Here is a 19,010-nt window from a genome sequence, read left to right on the forward strand (position 1 = left end):
GAAGAAGAGTAGTGTATGGCGGAGAAGACATATAAAGAAGAAACAACGATGCCAACTATGACAACAGTGTAGATCGTGAGAAAAAGAGGCCTTGAATATGCCACTTCTTCAAACGCCATCTGAATTTTTTTGATTCTGATTCAAATTGAAAACACCATTTTCATCTTCCTCGTGTTTCTCTGCACAAAGAAGAAGAGTGGTGCTTGTGATTATGGAAGGTCAACCACTGTAATGATCCTTATTTGTTCAACACAGTGAATTAAATATCAAAATTAATATTGTTTTTTGTTTCTGAAGACAGTAACAACTCTATTCTGTCAATTTATTATGAATCTGTTTGGATACTTTATAGATTAAAATGGAAAACTAATAATTGTAATCACAAATTTATAGTAACTTAATTTTTTTGACTCAATATAGTAATTAATTAAGGAGTTTATTTTATTTAAAATTTTACGAAGAAGGATATGAATTTTTTGGGTTCAGCATTGGATTGAATTTGATATATGTAATTGTTTTTTTTTAGGAAAGCAATATTATTGTCGGTTATTGTTGCATTATATTAATAATCAAGGATATTTTTGTCAAAAATAATCATTAATTAGTGTGGTTGAGTTTATGCCTTGCTCATATAAGAAAACAATTATTTATGTATAAATTATAAATCTTAATTATTATTATAATTATAAATAAAATAATATAATAGAAATTCAATTTTATTTTTATAAATTATATATATATATATATATATTAAAATAAAATTATTAGCAAATTGAGCCAATACAAATAATATTAAAAAGTTAAATTATTATACATCACTTATATGTGCTTATGATTGTTATTACTTATTGTAATGTTTAAAAAGATTTTTTAAAAAATAAAATAAAATAAACATGAAAATATTAAAGATAATAAATTTACACAAATTATATGCAAGATATATTAGATAAATTTTATAATTAAATAAACTATAATAATTGATAATTCACCGGGTGTCGAACACATGTTAATATTCACTCATAAAAATATATATTATTTTGTATTATGATGTAAAACTCTATATTTTATCATATAAATATATAAAATAAAGAAAATATCTATGAGATATAAGTGTAACAAAAGAGTTTGTTTTATTTTATTTTACAATTTAACTTTTGAATTTTTATTTTATTTTATAATTTAACTTTTGAATTTCCCACAAGATACGTGAACACAATTAATTATTTACATAACAAAATAATAATTTTTAATATAATCTAATCAAATTTATAACCTCTCATTAAAATATACACTCTAGTAACATTATTTTTGTAATAAAATATGCATATTTTGTAATATTTTAATAAAATCTGAAAATATCCATAGAATTAAAATACAAATTTAAAATAAATATGTTAAATTAATAAATTTAAAAGAATTAAGTTAATTCTATAAATTTTAAAATAATATACTTCATCCGTCACAAAATAATTGTCTTATTATCAAAAAATATTCAACTCTACGTGTTATAATTTAGATTAATATATGTGACTTTTGTCAAGAACACCTCATAAAAAATAATAAGATCTATGATCAAAATTATAAATTAAATAAATACATAACAAATAAAACTAATTTTACTATTGGTTTTTTAATCGATCGTTATTAATAGCAACATTATCTATTATAGGTTTCGTCTCTTCAAAATCTACCTACTATATAGAAAACTTAAGCACGGTGAGGAAGGGATGGTAGAGACTATGATATTATTAAGGTAAAAAACATAGAAGTGGAGGGGGTGAGAATCACAATAAAATGGTGTGGGTGTAACAAGGCCCTTTCACTCAAGATATCAACCAAATTCAGTTAAGTTAATGGGTATTTTTGTGCAAAAATGTATAACCCAAGATAGGTCATATTTAATTCAATTTTTTTCTATTCTTTATATGCTTTTCATTTTTGTAATTTGGGTTTCAGATGCCCTGAATCTTATCTAATATTTATTTATTTTATATGATCTTAATTTTCAATAGTGTAAAATACATTATCAAGACTTAGTTTCCAATACTGCTTTCAATCAGATGAACAAAATTGAAGAGACGAATGAATATTTTTCAAATCTTTAACTCAAAATAAACACAAAATCTATTAGGCTCATGCTAATGGATCACAATCCATATGTTGATTTTGTTTAAGTGGTTGACAAACACTAAATTTACTATTGAGTTGAGTATTCATATTGATAGATAATATTTTCATTTTTATTAATAAATTTGCATAATGTAATCACTCTTATTGTAGAATATATTGATTTTCATTATATTTTCTTTTTAAATAAATAAGTTTCAATGTATTTTTAATATTTAGTTTTTATTTTTGAATCACTAATAAGTGTCATAGGAAGTATTTATTAGTATTTATCCTTTTATTATACTTTCTTTATACATCAATGTCAACCACTCTCATTGTAAAACATTTCAATCTCATTTCCCGGTGTAAATATGACTCTAAAATGTGATTTATAACAACAATTGTTCCTTGTCCGTAAATGCTCTTGAGCATCTCCGTAAAACTTTAGTGTTGTCTCATTCAGTATATATACCCTCTCGGTTCTTATTTATAAGCAAAAATGAATCAACAAAAGTTGATATATTTGATCCAAATTTTAGACTAAATACATCAACTTTTGTTGATTCACTTTTTCTTATAAATAGGAACATATAGAGTATTTGATATCGAGAGCCAAAACCAATCAAATGAAATCACATCTACACTTGTATTCTAAATTTTACTCTAATCATGCATACTCATTTTAGTAGACTTCTCCTCTTCTAATGTTTGATCAAGATCTTCATGTACCAAGTGTCAGATATTAGTAGTTTACTCTTTTATGATTTAGTGTATATTCACTTTGTAGCCCTCATATTTGAAATCTTGTCATTTTGAATGGAACCTTAGACTCCATTTGTTCTTTCTTTTTGTATCTACTTCTCTATTGATTCATATCGTTAACACAAAGATGCCTTCAATTGTGCTTTACCATATCGTAAAAACGCTCACAAAAAAAAAGGAAAAAAATATCATACAAGAATAAATGTGGTTTAGTATCTTTTGTCTATGTTTGCAAAAATTAAATGTCCAACCAAAACTATATTTACTATTTCAAATAAGATTACAAATATTATAACTCACATAAAATTGTGCATCACCATACAATCCTCTCATTTAAGAGTTACAAAAGAATGACATCATTTCTCTCACAAGAGACTTATGATATTACAAATAATTTAACACACTCTTTTCTCATTCTTTAATTAAGAAACAAATGTAAGACTATTAAACAATCTATTGGTCTAAACATGTTATGCGATTGGTCTAACCTATTCTTCTCACAACTCATAATATTCGCAACTCATAATCTTTAACAAGGTCGCTTCTCCAAAATTAAAAGTCAAACTCAAGACTACTAAAATTAGGCTAGAATATACTTATCTCTTCTTCTCAAATGTTTTCGAATTGACCGTAATCCTTCTGGTATTAAATATAAGTAAAAGTGATTTAAAGAAAATTGATATATTTAATTTAATTTTTAACAAAATACGTCAACTTTCTTCAATTCACTTTCATTTATATTTAAAACCGGAGGAATTATTCTATTACTACTCTAACAAATGCATTTAATAATTTACAATGGAATATATATTTAACACAATTTTTTCAATGATGTTTATCCAACACTTCATCTATCTTATAATTAGTGTTACTTTAACAACAACAAAAATTATTTCAAAATGATTTTCATTTTCAATTTTTAAAGTAATATTAGTCATTTTTTCAACTGTACTCTCTAATTTATATTTTCTACATTACTTCCAAAATATTAGTATTTTCCATTCATATTTGTGATAAGAAGAAATACATCTATACTTAATAAAAATAATTTGATAAAATTACCACTACCATTTTTATTTTATTTATAGTAATTTCTGAATACATATGAAATGAGTTAAAGTAACATTCACTATAAAAAATAAAAATTCAAAAAAAATATTTGGGAATATAGTCGATTGAGAAGGTGAGGAAAATGAGGACGTAATTAAGATGCCAAAATGGGTGCTCTATAATTAATTAAGAGTCCAAACATCTAATTCCAAACTAAAAAAAAACTGATGAATTCTGTTTTCTTTGGCCCACGGTTTTGGTTAGTTTCTCCCATGAACAATTGGACAATAGCATTTATGAGAGATAATGATCAATGTCTAAACGAATATATGCTAATAGCATTTATAAGGATCACACATTGTACTATTAGATCTAGGTAAAAACACTAATAAATCAAGATTTCAGTCAAATTTGGGTGATTTTGATTTGCATTTGATCAATAATTTTGTTTGTGTGGACTTGTATAGTTGGTGATATAGAAGTCGCACTACTTGACTAGCTAGATACAAAACCTACTTCTATGACTTTTTGATATGGGGTCATACAAGTAATTGAACGCATACTTATTTTATAGATCACAACTAAATATTTTTAAAATCAAATATTATTATAATATTATAATTTTTTTATATAATTTATGTATATTAATTAAATTATTAAAATAATTAATTTTATAGGTAACATTCAAACATGTAAGAATTTGTTCTTATCTTAAGAATTCACAATGAATTCTTTGTACACTACATATATGCTGCCACCGCGGAGTCATTATATCTAAATACAACTAAATTTGAATTCAACATCTTTTACATAAGAATGTCAATTAATTACACTCATACTTGAGATTTATGCATGACTAGTTTGAGCCCCACGAGGGGATATTATTGTCATGTGGGGATGGGGAGAAAAATCTTTCTAACGGTGTTAAAAAAAAATGAGCGAAACCGTTAAAAATGATGTTGAAACTTATATATCAAGTGGTGAAAGATCGAGTTGTGTGAATTGAAAAAATTGTAAAAGTTCTATATATTAGAGGTATTACACTAGTAGTGTTTATAATAGATGTACGACAACTGAGGTGTGTCTCAAATGGTACTCAATTTGGTGAAATGAAGAAAATACACTCAAATTGAACATCGTACGTACTCGTCGTCCAATCGAATGGGTTTGGACTTGGGTTAAGTGGTTTATTATTTTTTAGTATATGAAAATATAAGAATTTTTTAGGGTGTATTTTATTTTTCTCTATGTTTTTCTTTTACTTTATAATCAAGTCAACAATCGATCTGATTCGTGTTTAGTTCCTCCTGGTCTTTGTAGACCTGATCAAACTGGACACACGATAGTTTCGCATACTTGGTCAAACGGACGCGTGGCATTTTTGCAAAGCCGATCAAATTGAGCTACATTTTCTACTACACTCGATTGTTGGTTCCTCTATAAATATAGGATTCAACTTAGTTTGCAAACTGCAACAAAACTCTGAAATTTATCGAGTTTTTTCTCTTCTCACCTTTCATCTCCATCTCATATTTTTGTCCATCTATCGAAAATTTGTCCTTTCAAATTTTCGACTAGTCATCTTACCATATTTTCAAGTGGTTATAACTACCATATTTAGATGGTGTAATTCTAGAACAATTTTCTATAATGTAATAGTAAAATTGATACAATGTATCTGAGCTTTTTTATCTTGAGAACATTGTGGTTGATCGTCTGTCTCGCACAATTTAAGATACTATTGCGAAACGTCTTAAAGAGAGTAGTAGTCCGCGAGTCAACCAAATAATATTCTATGTGTCTAAAAATTATACTTCAATCTTTCAAAAATAAAAAACAACATGACCATACGCACCCCACTCCATAAGATCTCATCCACTATAAAATTACAATAACACCCTTATAAATATACGAGTATCTATAAATCATAAATATATTTTAAATAATTTTAAATATGAATTACTTTGATCAGTTATAAAACTAGTTGTTAATTTTAAAAGATTATACAATGATTATAAATTTAAATTTGTGACTTTTCTTCTATAGATTCTTTCTACTGGAGATAATCATATTTGAGGTGTATCTGATGCTAAATGTTGCTATTTATTTTTTAAAATAGAAATTTAAATTCAGATTCACTACGTTATGAGAGTATAGTCTACTCTATTAAACTCGACATTTGATAGTAAATTTATAATACTTTAATTTATGTATATTGTTATTCTAAATTTATAGTTCATTTATGAATATATAGTGTTTTCAAGGGATATATGAGGATACATAGGATAAGATAGAAAATTAGGTGTGGACGGATATAACATTCTCAATTTTACCCCTACCCCACTTGAGAAAATAGAGAAAAATTAGTACATGTGCATATAATTATAACAAATTTTCCTAATCAAATTCAAGATGAATTCCTAGGTGTCATTCTAAATGGAAATTAAAGATATAATTATAATTAATGAATGTAGATCTATTCTACACCCGACACCCTTTGTTATAAAGGGAATAGAGAATCTTGAAATAGCGAAATCACCTTTTTGATCATAGTATATATTATTAATGGATGAGTGTGATATCTGCCAAATGGCCCAAATCCAACAAAACTTAAAGGGGATTGGGGTTAATAACGTCATCTTCTTCATCATCATCATATAGTATATCCTTTGAGTTGAGGTGAATGTTCATTTTCATCAAAGTGTCACAATTAAGTGCTAGTGGGAGTGGCATGTCTTCATCACTATCTCCTTTCTATTTCACTTTACAAACGAAAGATCCAAAATGATAGCTGGAGCCAAGTTACTACTCCATAAAAGGAAAGGATGGCCAAATTATTTATAAATTTTACTTTCTAGCACCCCAACATAAACAAAGTTTCTTGAGACATGTGGTCATAAAAATTTATTTTAAATTAATTAATTTTATAAAATTGTTTTTAATCAAAAATAAGTTAAATATAAAATAATCTATGTTTAAATGCTTTATTAAAAATGAGATGTGTTTCCTATACTCTTCTATGTAAGACTTGTTACTTTTGAAATATCACATAAAATGCTAAAACCACAATAAGTTGAACATTAAATTTGAAGGTAAAATTTAAATTTTTGTGATAAAAAATTATAGTTTCTAAGTTAAAATCATTTTTGAAAGTAAAATCAATTTTGCATCGTTCAAAAGTAAAACCAAAGATACTCATTGTTTAATTTATTAATTAATAAGCCAAATTGATTACTCTATCCATCTCAAAATAATTGAGTCATTTAATCATTTTATATATATTAAAAAAATGTAAAAATAAAAGAAAGAACGCCAATTTTAAAAAATTATTCTTAATAAATATTAGTGCATTATTATCAATGTCATAAATTTATAATAGAAATATTACGTTGAAAATAATACAAGTAGTATTAAAAGGTACAACTGTAAGAAAATATATTGAAAATTAAAATAGTTATTTATTTCAAAATAAAATATTTTTACAAATAGATTAATTATTTTAAGATAAATGAAGTATCTTTTTTATAAGTCGTATCTAATTAAGGTTTATTATGGCACTAGTATTAAGACTATTAAACAAGTTGACACTCACATCTAAAACCGCACTTATAAAAGTTACTAGGATATATATAAGTACAATATGGTCAATCTTTCCATCTCGTTTAACAATTAATTAATTCTTGGATAATTGGAAAAATAAATAAATTAATCTCATTTCATTGTCATCAAGCTGGCCGATATTACTTATTTGTTTGTCATATTGCGTTGTTAGATTTGGTAAAGGTGAGATTTTTACATTTGTGCTTTGGATTGTGCCACACTAGTTTAAGTTTATATTATTTTGGAATGGAAATCGATTTTAAAACCTCCACCATAAATATATAATTAATTTTTTAATTTTTTTTTAACTTTTAGAGTTTTATACGATAGCTCAATCTACATAAATTATAATTCGACCTTAATTTTACATCAACTTAAATATAAAGTTGAAAAAAAAGGATGATAAGCTTTTCTGTCTTTTTCTTATTATTAATAATATATATTTTCCTAATTAATCAATTATTATTTATTTAAAGATGAATTCTTTGATGCCTCGTCACTCTCACCATCTTATAGCAATAATTTATTGTTCAAAATTTGAGTTCTAAGATTTGCCACTAATGTAACTTGATTTTTCTGATTTCATCAACAAAAAAAATCATTACATTCATTATTATTTTTTCCTCACATTTTCAACCAATCAAATAAATAAAGAAATATTTTATTTCTTTTCCATTTAAATAATACACAAGGCTTAGGCCTTCTATTTGTACCAAAAATAATAATGATAAAAAACACCAATTATTTATTTATTTTCCTTTAAAAAAATCTCATGAAAAATCCAAAATATATAGTGTTCAGTTGATATATCAATTATGTACATGATTAAATGATAGTAAATATAATTTGATATTAAATTGTAATGGTACAAGGATTTTGGTTTTGTGGAACATGAAAGCAGATATTTTTTTGCTGAACTCATGCAAGCAGATATTATGCATGACGCATATAATTTTGTGTATTGATCCGTACAGTTTGGAAATAAAAGAAAATATTTTATTGTGGAAAAAAGTATAGAAGAGAATCAAAGATAAGATCCTAATAATCGTGATTGCAGAGTGAGTGTGTTGTATTCTGTCTAACTCCATCATCATTGATATTTCTTTTTTTGTATTTTTGTATTTTTGTTTTACTAGATGTCAATGATTATTGATGGGGTCAGTACCCTCAAAATATCGGAAATAGATCCTCTAGCTTTAGGGAGGAAAATGTAAAATAAGTTTAGTGTATTTTGTGTATAAAAAAAATAAAATAATTATTAAAACATTAAAGAAAATATGAGAGATAAATATAAGTTAAGTGAGAGATAGAGAGAAAATCATGGTACATTTCCCTTCTTAAAGTAGAGAATCTCTACCCCAAAATATCGCCTTCAATTTAAGCTTTATCATGCTATATTTATCCTATTTATTTTTTTGCTATTAAACTTTGGTTTTAATTAAATTATATTATTTGTTCTCAAATTCATAGTAATTTGATTTAAAATCTTTTTATTATATATAATAAAGATTGATTTCATCAATATAGAGATATTATTTTGGCTAACATTAATGATATTGTAGAAATTAAATTCAATTTAAAGGTAATTTTTTTGTTTTTTATGGTCATTAATATATTTATAGTCAATGTATCTTTATTCGAAAATCACACTATTAGTATAGTATCTAACTTGGAGTTCATCTTATCTTGGGTTTAGATATTAGAACTACACTAGGTTGAGTTTATGTGATTTATGATTGCTATTGAAACAACCTACGAGAATGAGTTAAGATATCTATGGATTGAATTTGATTTTCAATCGTCAAATTTGACTTTTGAGAATATTAAATTGTTTATTGGTATATTGAAAATAGATGGTTTAATTGTATTAAAATGGTTAAAAGTATAAGTTTTAATATATCTTATATTTTTTTATAAGAGAATCAATATGAACACAATTGTTAATTTGAGAGTTCACATTATAAACAATCAATGGTGGAATATTTTTTCTTCTAATATTTATCATATTTTTAATAGAAATATGATTGGTTTTCATGAATATAAATTTTACTAATGTTTGTAGGTATTTATTATACTATTTTTTATTCACCGTAGTTTTATCCGTATGAGTTTTCAAGTTTTTTTAATGAGACAATATTTTGTATATGGGATGGTTATTTTCTTGAATTTCAGTTTGTCTCCAAACATTTTGTATTTTTATTTTATTTTTACTGTTTTAAAGTAATAATATAATTGAACGTCAAATTATTCGTATGATATATTTGCATTATATATTTCCTAAAAAAAAGTCAAATGTTACACACTACTAAAAATAGGCAAATTATTCCTATTTTAAAATCCTCGTGAAAAAATTACTCACAAAATAATTACATTGACCAAGACATTTTTCGTCGAAAAAGATTCATGTAATTAGTATACTGTGAATTTTTAGTCTAATTCTACGGATAACTAGCTGATTTTTAATAGTAGTATCTACGATAAATTCAGATTTTATGTCGTTATGGAATCTCAAATTCACATATTTAAGATCGCATAGAAAAATTTATTATAAGCAAGATCGTTTTAATATTTTTGGAGGTCTAAAATTAGGTCTATAAAATTAAAAAACTCTAACTTCAAGATTATAACATGTAGGTGGTGGTGCACCGTAAGTTGAGTCATTGTCACAAATTTAGTGGTTGAAAACTTGGTATTTGACTATTTATTTTAGGCATAACAGATAAATATAAAATTTTAGGAGAGTTCAATGTACAAAAGTAACCAAAATGATATATATATTTGATTATGAAAAGTGGAGGTTATTTTTTCAAGACTCAAAAAGCAAACTAATGAGTTAGGAGTTAGTTATATGAAAATGTGACCCATGAAAATACATCCTCAAATATGGACATAGATGGATGAAATTTCTAATAATTTCCTAAACATACAATTGCATGGACATTTTTGTTTGAATTCGTTTATAGACATACAATCACCTAACAATTAGAATAATTTTTTCATGAACAAACTTTGGGTGTGTACTAGGTAGTACATGTTCATGAACTTGGGCAGATTCCATGACCAACTATGTTTCATTTTATGGCAGCCACACAGGTGTCTTGCTGTTGTTGCCTCTGCTAAGTCATTGTCCATTCTACTTTTTGTTTTTCTATACAATATACAATGCATTAATATTTTTTGGAGACATACAATTAGAGAGATAATTTCATTTATTTATCCGTAATTCATTTAATTCGTCAAATACTCAATAAAAATGTTAATAGGTTAAATTTAATTTGTCCATTTAAAAATATAGAAGGATCTAATTCATCCAAGTAATCCAACTTTTTTTTCAAAATCAAATTGATTGTATATTCTTTTTAATACAATCCAATAAATTACATTAGTTTATTTTAAAATATATATTTAAAAAATATTATTATATTTAATTTAAAAAATATGTTTTCTAACAGAAAACTATTGTTGAATTATTATTTTAAAAGAATGAAATTTAAAACTTATTTTGTTTATTATTTTTAAATATTTTATTTTATTGATTTAATAATATATATTGGAGGTGGTTGGTTTGACGGTCGATTATCGGTAATCTTCGAAGCTCTGTCGTCCATTACCAAGTTTTTAAAAACTATAAAATTATTTATAAAAATTTATTTTTTTGTTAAAAAAACTTTTTTATGATAACCAATATTTTTCATTTAAAATATAAGTGTCTTTCTACAAATCAAGCTTCGATCATCTTTAACCACTCTCTAGTGCATTTTATGTCCACCTTCAAATATAATACGGTCTATCATAGACCAATTTTTAAAAATCTTTTGAAATTCTAATGAACATCGATGAAACTTTTCAGAACAATCTATTTAATCTTTATATACAACTAATACAATGACACGATCAAATTGACTTTAATAAAATTAATAAGGAATAAATATGTTTATTAAAAATCAATTTATTAGTCCATGATTGAATTGAGTAGCATTAAAAGCTTAAGAATGATTACATCGATAAGAGCGTGAAAACTGAAAATTCTACGAACCTTTTTCTTGGTTCTTTAAATCGTCACATACATTACATTAGCCGTAAAAACATACAAGTTGTTTCCGTTTGGACCACATATATATATCCAATGTATCAAGTTCAAGAGGGACAATAACATACTTTTTGCTAAAAAAAGATTAATTTTATTTTTGCTATTCAATAAATATATATATATATGTCCACGTACAGGCTGTATTCATGATTATAATTCTTTTCATTAAAGTGATTAGAAATATAAACAAAAACGAAAAGTGAGAATGGCACTGCTTTGTCATCTATTGATAATTTATGACTATTTCATTTTCAAAGTTCCAAACTTTTTTATGTTGTAAAAGTAGTGCATTTTTTGTGCGCATGCGAATGTGCCCACAATAGCCCAACGAAGGAGAATAGGCCAAATGCCAATGCATGTTTATTTTTAAAATAAGCAATGATCTTAACAAGGAGTGGTTTATTATCGTCATTTAAAGATAATAATTTGAGAAAATTTGAGTACGAATTTTTTGTTGATCAATTCATTTTTTTATTTTTATTTTTAATAGTTGAACTTTAAATTATTAAAACTTTATTGTATTAAGAACTCGAGGTTAAAAAAAATTAATTAAAAAATACAAAGTTTCATTGATATCTTAATAGGGAAAATTAAGATGAAATAACAGTGAGTGATAAAAATAAATAGTGTGAGTGATCAAGGCAATTGTGGTAGGTTTGGTTTGGTCGCACATATTTTATGTTATGAACTTTTTCAACTTGTTTATATAAAATATTTTTCTTTAATTATTTACTATCAGTGTCAAATATAAATAAAAGGAGAGTCATAGAAACACTTTGCATAAAAGGAGAGTCATAGAAACACTTGTTTATATTAAATATATCAACTTTTTTTAACATACTTTTACTTATATTTGAGATTGAATGAATTTTTTTTTTTTTGTCTTCAAGTTTCTACCTATTGTACTAAATTAAATCAAGTAATAAAATGATAAGTAGAGTTTTATCATGAAAATACTCAAGTAATATTTTTTAAATATTGTATAAGATATAATAGATTCTAAAGTTACATCAATCCATAATAGAAATCGCTTAACCTAAACAAAAGACTAATCACATATGACAAAGATAAGAGAAAATAGAAAAAAAAAATAAATAAAGGGAGGATCTGGATCTTAGAATTTGGATTGGACCCTATAAAATCTCCACAAAAGTTAATTTGTGGGATGAGTCTACCCACCACTTATAAACACTTTGCGAATGACCCAATAGAGATGACTTAATTGTAGGTAGCTCAAAAAATTAATTTATAGGGTGAGAACTACTCACACTTATCAAATTTTATTTCATTCAATATGAGATTCTTATTTAAAAAGACACTATTAAAGTTTCAATAACTATTGTCATTTCCCGAGTTTTCAAGGTGAGAAAATGACTCTATAAACCATAAAAATGGGGAAATGATTATGAGAGGACCCAAACATGCATGTAGTCAATAATTTATCTATTTATATTTAATGTATCTAGAGAAATGGAACTAACATGAATGAGCCTATTGAAAAATGGGTTATTTAAGGTAGAGGCGTGATAGTGTAAAATTCAAGTTAAGAGGTAATTTTGCATGTCACCATAAATCTTGCTCAAGTGATTGACCTTGATTTCTAATTGAAAAACCTACAATAATATCTATAAATAATAATTTTTTTTTATTCTTAAGCATGTCTCATAGTATTAAGTGAGTAAGAGGGGAATGAGCAGAACAAATTTCGATATGTTTTTATAGTTTGAATCAACTGTTTTTAGTAGGATGATGATTCGTCCTCCACAATATGATTAAAGGATATTATTGTAAAATAGACTGTAATATTATTTATATGAAAGTTGTAATACTATAAACTCTAATTTAATACACATAAATAAAATGAAACTATATCTACTATATAGTAAAGACATAAATAAATGTTGTCAAAATCCGCGATAAAATATCTTGTCTTATATTTCTATTTTACAATTACAATTTTGATTTTTAAGATTAAGGTTATAGATGTTGTTGTAACATACACTTACTATCACATTATAATGTTATACACTATAATTAACAAATTTTCTCATATAAATTATGAATATAATTGTTAATTTAGAATAAACAAAATCACTAGTAAGGAAGGGAGGCAAACAATTTATTTATTTTTGAATACTAATATATATACTGTGATGATATGTGTATCTATTAATGAACCGATGCATTTTTGTTGAAATTAGTCATGGATATTATTTACATATATACTTGTAGAAGTTTCCATTTCCAATGCGATAAGTTATGCAGTGTGTATGTGTTGTCCAAGTACATGTCACAAATTGTCAAGTTGGGTATCTTTTTCGAGAGGAACGGTAGATACAATTGTACACGGATCTTTATCTTCCTTACCAATATTAATTTGCATATTTATTAATTGGTGGATGATTTTTTATTACCATATAAACTTGCAATAAACACGTGTAGATGTGTACATTCGTGATTCGTATAAGTTTTATGAATGTTCAATACAAATTTATACATTAAATTTTAGGCTAGTTTTTTTTTCTTAACTTAATTTCAATAAATATTTTAGTTTTTTTACTTTTTATTTCTCGATTTAATCCGTTATTTTAATTTTACGTAATAATTTGATCTTTTATATTTTAAAATGTCAAAAATATTATCATTTTATTTATAAAAACTTTAAAAAGATAATCAAAATTTTCAAACAAAACCCATAAAATTAATTATATTATTCAATATAATACAAATTTTATCAAATTTGTAACTAAAATTTTAAATAAACTCATATTTTCATTCTTTATTTGATGTTGTTAGAGATAAAAGTATGAGTTTATTTAAAGATTTAAGTTATGAATTTGATGAAATTTGCATTATATTGAGGATGATAATTAATTTTATGAGTTTTGTTTGAATTTTTTTGATAATTTTTTTGAATTTTTGCAAAAAAAAGAAAGGATAACATTGTTGACATTTTAAATCATAAAAGATCAAATTGGCACTCAAAATTAAAATAAAGAACCAAATCAAAAAAATAAATAAATAAATGAGTAAAACGTTAACTGAAATTAAATTAAGGAACCGCTATTTGGCCAAAATTTTATTATTTGTCTCTTTATCTTCTTAACCTAGCTCTCTCTCTCAACATTTTTTTTTATATCTCTTTTTTATTTATCTATCATAGAGTATGATTTGCATCTAATATAATTAATATTGTTTGATTTTCTGTTTTGCTGTGGTATAATTTAGTTTAGATTGATACATATATTAACTTAAAAAATTAATTACAATAACTTAGTTGACAATACTATAAAACGAAAATATAAATATTTCGAGTATTTTGATTTTGTTACATTTATAGATATATTGTTGTTTTATACTATTAACAAATTAATATGCATATTGATGTTTTTCATCATAATAATGTTAAATTATATTATTTTCAATATATTCTACCAATTTAATTGAATAAATATCTTATTTTTGGTAAAAAAATCATTTACCTCTTTTTTTAAATAAATTTGTTTTCACACTTTATTGACTGGATAAATATCTTCCGTGTGGATATTTAGTGGTGGGTGAAAGTGTCATTCAATATTCGTGCTAGCACCATAGACACAAAAGCTTTCCCTCAATAATTTTATCATCCATGTATTTAGAATTGTCAAAAGGGTCGATTTGAACTTGTCTAACAAGTTTGATATATCAATGAGTTAGATTAAGCCTTGTTTGTTTGTTTGTTTGAGCTGTAATTTTTTTATATTAACCCAATCAGTATGTGCTATGTGGGTTGGTATTTAGTGAAATATGATTGAATGAATGTGTACCCTTTTTAAGTTAACATTGAATATAAATTAAACTAAAGTGTTATTCATTTAGTTGAACTAAATTTATAATTTAAAAACTTAAACTAAATTTATCTCTTTTGATTAAGTAACATTTCATCTTTCTTTTATGATAATAGTTTACTTTAAGAATATTTTATAGAACTTGTTTGAATCATATCAATGTCTTCTTTATCTCTGTAAAAATTGTTCAATAACTTATCAAATATACATGGTTTTGACACATTATCCATCTTCTCCATTTAATCTATATTTATTTTTTTTCTTTTTTCTTTTTTAATTTATTATTTTATTTCAAAAAATTACATAATTAGATTTTCATTTCACGAAAAAATACTCAAATACCTGTCATAAAATATAATTTTTTATACCCAAAAAAGTGAACTCAATACATTCAAAATTTACAATACTCACACTCTGTCCAACACAACACTTGCATTATACTAGGTGGTATTTAAGATATCAACTAATATGGATATTTTTGAATTATGAAAACAAAATTAATATAAAAGGGAAGAAGTATATAAGCTAGTGAGGAGACCTGTCAAATTTAATTTTTTAAAAAAATTAAAATGTCATGTTGATATTTTATGAATTAAAATTTTATTTTAAAAATATTTTGTGTTTTTATTTATTAAAATATGTTTATTTTATTTTGATTTTAATTTTTTTAAAATTAAAATGTCATGTTGATATTTTATAAATTAAAATTTTATTTTAAAAATATTTTGTGTATTTATTTATTAAAATATGTTTATTTTATTTTGATTTTAATTTTTTTAAATTAAAATGTCATGTTGATATTTTATGAATTAAAATTTTATTTTACAAATATTTTGTATTTTTATATATTAAAATATGTTTATTTTATTTTGATAAGAAGTTTTTGAAGTAAACTATTATCATGAACGGTAAATAAAATGTCATTGCATAGTGATATCGTTAGGAAAATTAATAATAACAACAATTTTGTGATGATATTTTTATTGTTTATAAAAATATAAACAACTAAGGTTGTTAAAATCACAAGTTAACTCGTCGAATTCTAAGACACTACAAATTTAGGTATCACTTTCAAGTTGACTCAGAAGTAAACTCGAATTTTAGTAAACTAAAAAATAAAACTTAACTTGTAGTGAATTCGATAAAGTCGCATAAATTTTTTAACAATTTTATTTTTATTTTTTTGTTATTTTTAATGATCTTAATAAATTCAAATAATTTTGAGTAAACTCAGATAAAATCAAGTAAATATATTTATAATTTTTAATAAAATATTTATTTTTTTAATCTCGGTTTTCATATTCGGTTTATTTTCTTCTTTGTTAGTTTGATTTTGTTATGTTAATTTATTTCTTTATAATAGATTCGAATTTTTGAATCATTGATGCATTTATTGTGTTATATAAATTTATAAATTATTTAAATATTATTTTAATATGAGATAAACTCGCACAAACATATGAGTTAGATTCAAATATACAAAATAAATTTACTTAAACTCTAAATTTTGATAATCTTATGGATAATTGTTTATTTTAAAAAAATATTTTTGTATTAATAAATAAAATTAATACAAATTTAAAAAAAAAAAATGCGACATGCATCCAAAAAATATTGAAAGGGACGTGACTCGTAAAAAAAAAAAAGAAAAAAAAAATAGAAGTTATTGTGAAGGGACAAGAAGACAGCAAAGAATGGGTTTACATAAATAAGTGCCGGACGATTTGGGAAAGAAGGGTTCCATGAGGGGTTGACTTTATGCAATACTAATCAATACCCCTAAATAAACACAAAGTCATAATGCATTTTTAATACATAAGTTAAATGATATTTATGTTTAACTTGCGAAGTATTACACATGATATTAATAAGTATTAATCCCACATGCCCTATTTTTTTTTTAAGAGAATGTTGTTAATGATAATTATATTTTCTAAGTGATTATGGTAAAAAGTGAACTATGTTTCTTGTTCGTAGGGTCTTTAACTCCTTAATTTTTTTTTTTTTTAATATTATATTATGTGTTTCAAATGTATTGTATAAATCGTATTTATAGGTTGAACAACAAATCATGCTATTATGGGCCATGACCATTATCATGCATTCGTAGCACATTAAGTTTGACATTATTTCCCCTCCATTTTGGAACGTTTTCTACCCTTAAGTGCAATCACTTCTTCTCTGTTTTCTTTTTATTTATTTTTTTTTTATTTTGACCTATATTATAGTTGTGCTTGAACGGTAAAAAAAAAACGCTTAAGAGGATGAATCATCCAATTTTATTATCAGTTGTTTTTAGTTCGATTAATCTTTTACTCGACTCACCCTTAACTCGATTGTTGGTTGTTTTTAACAAACAATTTATAGATGATTTATAAGTATAAACATGGACCCTTAAAGAAGAAAAAAATATAGTTTTAAAAACTTCTTTAAAATTTTTGAAAAGATAAACTACTTTAAGAGTAGTTTATACTATTTTTAAAAACTATTTTAAAAATAGTTTGTTATAATTATAACGTACAAATAAAACAGGTGAATTTGATAAAGTTTAATTAAAATATTTTTTTCATAAAAAAGTTAGTTTATTTAATATACGCTATCAATATAAAAAGTTTTATATAATTAAAAATTTCAATTAAAAATTTCGATATTATAATTGTCATTGACAATTAATTTCTACAAAAGAATAAGAAATATACTTGAATTCATGATAATAATTTATTTGAATGTTGTTGATCAATGTTCTTCTTCAACTGTTTTCTCCTGTCTATTCTTGTCTAGTTAATTACAATTAGTTTTGTTTGTATGAATTAAAGGAAGAGTAGATGAATATTATTTATTTTGAAATTCAATATAAAAACCTACATGGATTTTAATTACTATTAGGTCTAACAATCATCAGTTGATTAGTTACATAAACTACACTAATAAATTATTAAAATAATATAACAAACACATCACACTATAATAAAAATAATAATATAAAAAATGTAATTGACTAACGATATACACTAAATTCAAAGTTTTATACACATCAAAGTTTGATTGGAGCAAGTGAAGAACTTAGATACACTAGCAGGGGTAGCATACATATATATATGCATGCACAAGGCGAGAATCATATATGAAAAAATGATGGTGGCGCAGTATAATCCTTATCCTCTTACGTTGCTTTGGACATGCATTTCTCTCTCGCAAGTTGTGTCGGCGAGATGTTAGAGACAAAGGCAGAGCAGAGCAGCCTTTGTTTTGTCACTTGTGTACGTGGGAACTACTGTTCAATCCGGACACTCTACTCATAATAACATCAATCTAAGCTCAAAAATAATTATAGTTTATAGATATTTTTTAACTTAATTTTAAATAATATTTTAATTTTTTTTAAATAATATTATCATTTTTTATATAGATTTAAAAAATTTATCAAAATTTTTAAAATTAATATCATTTTCAATATAATGCAAATTTCATTAAATTCATAATTTAAATCTTCAAATAAACTGATAATATTTAGTGAATTTGATGTTGTTGGTCATAAAAATATGAATTTATTTGAATATTTGAGTTATGAA

Source organism: Cicer arietinum, chromosome 8, assembly GCF_000331145.2.
Source record: "Cicer arietinum cultivar CDC Frontier isolate Library 1 chromosome 8, Cicar.CDCFrontier_v2.0, whole genome shotgun sequence".
In the NCBI taxonomy this organism is placed as follows: domain Eukaryota; kingdom Viridiplantae; phylum Streptophyta; class Magnoliopsida; order Fabales; family Fabaceae; genus Cicer; species Cicer arietinum.